The sequence below is a fragment of the Amphibalanus amphitrite genome, unplaced genomic scaffold (assembly GCF_019059575.1).
Source record: "Amphibalanus amphitrite isolate SeventyFive unplaced genomic scaffold, NRLGWU_Aamphi_draft 000141F_arrow, whole genome shotgun sequence".
Classification (NCBI taxonomy): Eukaryota; Metazoa; Arthropoda; class Thecostraca; order Balanomorpha; family Balanidae; genus Amphibalanus; species Amphibalanus amphitrite.
Window position 1 is genome coordinate 848,009 of NW_024881636.1, and position 7,776 is coordinate 855,784.

At 54.7% G+C, this 7,776-nt stretch overlaps 1 protein-coding gene across 12 annotated transcripts in view; it reads right to left on the reverse strand.

The window, feature by feature from the left end:
* Positions 1-7,776, reverse strand: part of LOC122382523 (cAMP-dependent protein kinase catalytic subunit 1) — a 142,663-nt gene that overhangs the window by 54,428 nt on the left and 80,459 nt on the right. For 2 of the 12 annotated variants that reach the window (XM_043367958.1, XM_043367954.1), the window contains exon 1: positions 5,656-6,098. The exons of 4 other annotated variants lie outside the window; for them this stretch is intronic. The gene's annotated coding sequence lies outside the window, so the exon portion shown is untranslated. Of the gene's footprint in view, positions 1-5,655; positions 7,078-7,776 lie in introns of those variants that run through there. 6 more of the 12 variants (XM_043367961.1, XM_043367959.1, XM_043367967.1 and 3 more) reach the window with 6 other exon arrangements.

Sequence of the window (7,776 nt, forward strand, 5' to 3'; positions counted from 1 at the left end):
GTCACCCAGTGCAAGTGTCTGTCACGCGATCTTCACACAAATGTCGCTTAGCGTCAGAGCTGCACCTAATTGTGACACACAGCACCACAAGTTAGCTCAACTGCAGAAACAACAAAAAGCAGGTGTACAACAGAAAAAGGAAACTTAACACCAAAACACGGCCACCTTCGTATGGGATCGAGTACTACACTACAACCACATTTTCAAATGTAAAAACAATGTCCCGTTCAGTGGCGAACGAACACATGCAACAGCGCGTAGCGGCCTCGGGCTGCCAGCGGCGCGCTCACGCCTGCTCTGCAGTCGGCGAGCGTCCGCCGTCGACACGCGATGCTCCGCGTCAACAGGTAGCCGAGCTCGTGACTGCCCTGCGCCGACCGTTATCATAGGGATCGGCCACCGGCGCCGCTCACGAGCCGGACTAAACAGACGTGTAGTCCGAGGTATGCACAGACGCCGTCTAGTTAGGTGCCTTGGTTCTGCGGTCAGCTGACCTCACCCAGACACTTCCCAGCCCTCTGCGAGACCAGCTGGGAGGTGCGGCGACGGCCGGTGCCTGCCGACGGCGACGGAGGACGTCTCGGCGCGGCTATTGATCGTCGAGCAGAGACTGGGCGGCGCCGGGCGACACGGCACGGCACGCGACTGCCGCCGGCCCGCCGCTCTCCCCTGTCCGCGTCTCCGCCTCCCGCTCTGTCTTCTGTCAGCTACAGACGCCGTCAGTATCAGCGAGAGGCAGCACTGCTTGATGCGCATTATGCTGGCATTTGAGCGAAATTGAAAATTGCTATTCATCATTTGTTACTCGCCCCTGCATCTGGCATATGGTGAAAGTCTCCCCTCAACGTCAATCTCCCATCGAGCACAGTCACTCAGATCCATCCACCCACTCCAAAGCAGTCAGATCTGCTGCATCGATCAATCCAGAGCTACGCCGCGCAGTAATTATCTTCAGAAACGACCCAAAGCATCGCCCCGCCCCGCCGCGCCGGCAGCCGAAGCGAGGTGCCCCCGATTCACCTGTTGCCTCAGACAGGTGGTGATTCGGACCACTCTTCTCATGTAACGATCCGCCGGAAGGGGTGCCTGCCACCTGTCCCATTACAATTACCACTACCCCTCCCTAGCCTCTCCATCCCTGCCACACAAGCACACGCGTGCCTGCGCCCGCAGTAGTTCCATTTGAGGATCGTGACGGAAAATAGAGTCAGCGAGCTTCACAGGTCATCAGCTCCGATACGATTTCCATCTAAATTAGGCCGCGCTGGCACAGACGGAAAAGGAATGGGAAGATGGAACGGGGGAGTGGACGATAGCGGGATGGGACGGTAGAAGATGGATATGGGGTCTGAGAAGGGACCTCAACAAGATGTAACCATGCGGAATACGGTTATGAAGCGATGACAAAACGTAGACGTGTCTCATTTGAAACTGAAAAGAAGGAAACAATTTCAACATTTAGTTTTTTCGTTTTTTTCCCGCATGTTTCCTTTTTAATTTAAAATGACGAGCATTGTCGGCAGTCGCTGAGGTATGTTGGTAGGAATTGCGATTGCGTGCTGCATTCTTTGCAATGTCCTTGGGGAGCGAGTTGCTCTGTAATCCGGCCGAATCTAGTTGCGAGAGATTTGAGATATTTTTACCACAGCACCAGAGGAGCCAAAAATTGTGGGTTGGCTTGGCCGAACCAACTGTTAATTAGAGTTCACAGATCCGTGTCGCTGAAGTAACCACTGAACAGCTAATTATGCTTACGTCCTCACCATCACAGAAGAGGCACACGTCTACTTCTCACCATCGTGGCGCCTCGAACGAAGCTGAGCTGTAGTGGAGAACAGCGAAAATATACCTATCCGGAGATTTCTTTTCATATTAATTCAGTCATTCAACATCCATCACGAGCCCTCATTCACGCTTTCAACGGGCTTTATTATGGCCAACAGAGGTCCATTCACTCCAACCCTTTGACGCCATTCAGGCTGTGCATTTTAGCGGCAGAAATGCCGAGTCAGATGAAGTGCCGTTTCTTGAACCTTGGACTTCAGGCAATCGGGCGGTGGCCTGTTTCCAAAACTCACTCAAAATACCTCCCTTCTGAAAAAAAAAACATCACGAAGGTGCCAGAATGACGAAAAATCGCTTCTATTTTTGTACGGTCATTAGACTCAGACAAGCTCAGAAGTGACGCGGCGCTTTCGACAGGTGTCACTAATTTGGGAGCGGTTAGCAGCCGAGAGTTGCGGCGAAAGTGAGACGGACACGCGTCACCGGCTATTTGAGGAAGTTCGCGCTACCCATTCCACTGGTCAGCGGGGTTCGGCCGCAGTAACCGTTACGGTTGACGGCTGCAGATGCCCTGACAGTGCTGGGAGTTCCCGGGAGCAGTCGGTCGTAAGGCGAACTGTGATCTCTTTGGTGACAGACGGTGACCCATTCGGGTCAAAACGAGCGCCCAGCGACATCAAATAGTCCAGCTGAAAGCCCTGGAAATCGACTCATTTCATACAGACCAAAATAGTCGGCGGAAGGTCTCTTGAAAGACGTCTTGAACTAGGACAAAAACAAACTTGGTTCGGGAAAAAGTTCACTCACAGAAACATATAAATAGCCGCGGCATTGATGAAGACAGAACGCTATATGACATCAGACGATAGCCGGGACTTTGAGCCAGCCCAGAAACAAGACATTTTCCTAAAGCCGCGGGCATTTACGCACGAAGTCTCGTGTTCAGATGGTGACAGCAAACAATCACTGCCATTTCACGGGGCTACCGATGCTGTATCCACGGGGAGCCGCAGAGGTGTCTGAGAGATGTCCGTGCTCTGTCGGTACCTATAGTCCGACGGCGGGCTGATGATGACGATGATGCCGTCTCAGCCGGCTCTGTCGGTCACGTGACGCCCTCCCCGTGCCATCGGACACCGGCGGGGCGCCGCTGCCAGGCCGTGGGACACACCTGGGACCGACAGCCGCCTGTTTCGATGCCCTCCCGTGTCAGGATGCAGGCCTACAGTCGCCAAGGGACACGGCAGTGGCATTTTTGGGACTAACAAATGACAAAAGCAGCCGACTCAGATAAATATCACGGACACGGACTGAAAGCGTTCGCTGACCTGAGCACGACCACGTCCTTGACACAAGGTTCCTCCTCCAAAATACGCAAAAAAAGGTTCACAAATATCATTTGTAGTATTCAACTTTATCTGAATAAGGTTTATATTCCTAGACGTAACTTTTTGGGGAAATAACATCGGCGGCCTTAGAAACGATAAGTCTCAAACCATTCTGAAAGGACAACTCAGACCTCAGGTGACATTCACTTTGTTGGCAGTGGGGGGGGGGGGGGCTCTCGATCCTGCTGGTAGTGCTGGCAGCCCGCCCGGGGGGGGGGGGGGGACGACATCAGTTCAGGGTAGAGGCTCAGACTCGGCGACATTTCGTGGTGGCGACACTCAGAAATAGGACCTGGCTTCACGTTGGCATCGTCTGCGGGTTACCGGGTAGACCGGAAATATCGCCCAGGCAGCCTCATCTGGGAAAGCCATTGACATGCGGCTCATACAGTATCATACAGCGACGTTAGAGGTAATGCCGAGAATCCATTGTGACGAACCTTTCAAAACCTGATATTATATTTGCATTCAGCAGAAAAGCGAATCAGCGATTCGTAAAACTGCGACTGCATTTTTTAACAGAAAACACCTGAATGATTTAAATCGGCGACTCCTTAGCAGGAAGACAACGGGTCTGAGAATACGACTGTACGTCCCCACACGTCGATATGGAGGCCTATATGGACATAACAGTGAGTCCTTATGCTAATGGAATGGTAATGGCCCGCAACCCCAGCTTTAGTCATACATGATGCTGATCCGCATATAATGAATCGCAAGTGCCTTTCTAGGTTAGATGGCATTTCCAAATGGCCGGATTACGGTATTTTGGTTCCCAAAAGTGGCATTATGCAAGTGAGCCATAAACATTGATTATGTTACACAGCGGGCAAACATAAATCACATCGCTAAGCCCTCGGCGGACTCCAAAACATGTCCAAGGCCAACGTCGCTGATCCAGGCAACTGCGAGTCACAACATCGCCGATCTAGCCGCTCCACCGGGATAGCCAAGTCGGCACTGACTGCGGAGGCCACATCTTGAGCGTCCCGAGTTGGTGCAGCGTACTGCGTCTCTCCCACCACAATGATGCATGCAATTGCAGAGAAGCACGTGCCAGTGCCGCGCACTGCCCGGCCTGCTTGGAATGCCGATGTACGAATCCCCAGAGTTCGACTGCCTAGTTCCGCCTTCCATTGCGGTAAAACTTAGACACGTGGGTACGCCATGTAGCAGGGTCCGGTCCCTCTGGGACAGAAGCCCCGATATCGACACGGGTATGGATACGGACACGGATACAGGCAGAGACACGGATACTGGATATCGACAGGGACACAGGACACAGGTATGGACATTGAATACAGACAGGGATGCAAACATGGGACAAGGATGCGAGCACGGACACGGATGCGGATACGGGACACAGACACGGGACACGGGTATGGATACTGGATGCCCACAGGGACGCGAACAGGGACACCGTTAGGGATACTGGATACCGACCGGAACACGGACACAGGTCCAGCACTAGCAGAGGACACGGGAAGCAGCCCGGACCCGGCCCGGTCCGAACCACTCGGTGGGTGGCCGTCTCAGCGCCGGCTGCTACATCATCCAGTCTGCAGCCGGACGGTCCGCGCTGAGCGTGCAGCAGCGGGCCGGTAGCTGCCGGCGGCGCGCTGCCTTCTTAAGGCCAACTGCCGGGGCCGATCCATAGTGGGAGAGAGGGACCACAGGTGGGTGTTTTGTGCCGCGGGGAGAGAGAGGTGGGGAGGAGACAGGACGGGTTAGGATGGACGCCATGCCGTGAAATGATGGCAAGCGGCATATCAATTAATTGGGATTAAGCAGCATATCCAGCGGACCAAGTGCTAGCCGGAACCCTTCACTGTTCAAACGTCCAGGGAGTGACAAGGCCCGCAGCCACGTAGCGTCGACCTAAGTACGACGGTCTGTGGGCGTTTAGCAGTTGATGTGGTCTGCAAGCATTAGCCAGCTGACGGACGGACAGGCAGGCCGGGCAGGCTGGCCGCCGGGCCGCAGTGCCCAATGTTTACATCTGTCGCTCTGCCGTCCAACGCCGTGCCACCGCGCTCCTCCGAAACGAGCCGCTGAGTCACCCGCGCACTGGCGGACACTGACCGTAGCCAGTCTCCAGCACTGGAGGAAACACAGACAACACGCTGAGAACTGCGAAACGGCGCCACGCACCGCGCGTCCGGCGGGCGCCCGACTGACCACATGATGGGCAGTAACACTGAGCGGCGAGCCGCGAACTATACAGGGCGCTCGTTAGCGGAAAGAGCCGTGCAATTACACACTGAAGATGGTGCTTCAGGGCGGCTGATGGCGAGCTGCAGCCCGGGCCAGCATGCAATCGGCACTCGGCCGTGAAGCCACTCGCCGCTCGTATGCAGCGTCTGATAAAGGAATCCACCTTGCAAGCCGAGCCCGTGTTTTGGTGCCGACAGATTCTCGAGCCGTGCCGGTGTCTGTATGCAATGCTAAGTAAAAAAGGAGAGAGCGATGCACGCCGTCTTACCATTTTTGCAGCGGCGCGACGTTTTGAGCGTTTGCAGATACCCGCGTTTCACCACCGACTCGAGCCGTGCGCTCTACCGCGCTCACACTGGATGCTCGCGATTCTCTCAGAGTATTGCACGCAACACCACTACGGTCACCCAGTTATGATCTGCCCGCGCAGGCACTTCACAACCTAAACAAACTCCTAGATCAACCGTTCGACCACACTGTGCTCACCAAACACTGGTTCCAACTTCCAACACACAACAGTTACCGAAATACCACTCTCTGGGGATGCCGTCTTTCTCCGTTAACCTCACTAGCACGTCGCAAATCACTGTCCAAGGTTAATCCACCGCTGCGCTGCGCCGGAACGGCTGAGGACTCACAGTGCGAACCTACCGCGATTACGAGCGACCGTCGACTGGGGCTGCCTTCCGCGGCGCGACGCCGCGCGGGTCTGCAGCCAGCGAAGCGGCCGCGCTGCACCGTCCGAGGCAGGGGCGCGCTCAGGCACCGGGCCCGGGGGCACCGGTGGCCGCGGAGGGCCGGGTGGTCAGTGGGGAGATCGGACAGAAGCGGTGCCACGAATGGGTTCAATTACGCGGGACAGTAGATTATTTAATTGATCAATGATCACATAAGAAGAAGGAAACAAAGCGGCGAACATGGAAAACTTTTGTAAAGCGTCACCGCCCTTGCAGACGCGCTTGTCCGCAATGTCCCCGCCGTCTAAAATCGTCGACAACGTTCCACTGGATAACATCTCCAAATACTATCACGAGGTTTATGCGGCGATGAATCAGTGCTGATCAATGCCATGGCCTAAGGGTTAAACTAGGCGACGCTGAAATGAGGTCAGAATGTCGCGCAGATTGCAGCATGATCGACAGGTAAATTTACATCAGAATACAAGCCACAAACCGACCAAAATGCGAACGAAGATGCAAATGTTCGTATAGCCCAACTACCGAAAATCGCTGAATACTTTTGAAAACAATGACTTATAGAAAATGCATAGGTCTACAGAGGACGCCCTAAGACACTGATTCAATCTCAAACCCTCGTGCTGCTAAAATAGTCATGCTCTGTGATTGATTGTAACACACATCACCTCCAGCTGGGCCAGACCAGAGCTGAGCAGCATCACAGCACCTCAGCCATCTCCCGTAGCAAGGCAACACGAACAAACAGCCTAGAAAGAGGCCACCGGCGCGATTTACCGCGACCAAAACGACGCACAAACAGGTGGTGCGCCGCCGGCCGAGCGTCGGGCGCCGCGGGGAGGTCACGCAGGTCACCATTCGTCACCGAGCGACCTGAGCCAGCCGCGGAGCCGCCGCGGCCGGTCGGCTGAGACGGCGCCGCGCGCGCAGCTACCGGCGGGGTCAGGGGTCAACCGCGCGGCGCCGCCGGCCGCGGTGATGGCAGGGACGCGCCTGTCGCGGCCGCGCTCAGTCGTGTGAAGCGGGAAGTGGCTGTCGCCACCGATGACGTCAGAGGAAGCGCTCGGTGCCGCACAGCGACCTTGAGCGGTACATACAGCGGGTTACGGCAGAGGGGAGGGGTGGGGGAGAGAGGACAGACCGCGGTGACTTGACCTGTGAGGACAAACGGGTCAGGCCCATAAGGAGAAGCGACTAATTACATGATATGCAGCGTCTCGTGCCGCTCAATGAAGGGGCTTACGAAAATATGAACACATTCTATCGTGGCGAACATCTAGCCTAGGAAAATATGAGGAAAAGGTCACGGGAATTCATTTAGAAGGTATTTACAGAGCGTAAAACAGACTTCACTGACTGTTACAACGTGGATGGTAAATGTAGGGCACTGGCCAACTTTAATAGTTGGTCAGCCTTTTATGGCTTTTAATCAGGCACATGCTCGACTGCTGTGTAAAGGGCTGAAGTGCCCAGCTATTTAACAACTCCTGAAAGTTATATATAGCCACTATGCGAGCTTATTTGAGCGGTAGTTAGTCGGAGGACAGGGTCATTTCGGCACATATGAAGAGCGGTAAATGAAAGCGTCTGTAGCTTAAGTGGGCTTGACCCAGATTAGGTTAAGTCCCAACTGACAGAACACTGAATAGCTCATTTCAACATCAGTCAACGCACATTTTAATTCGTGCTTACTC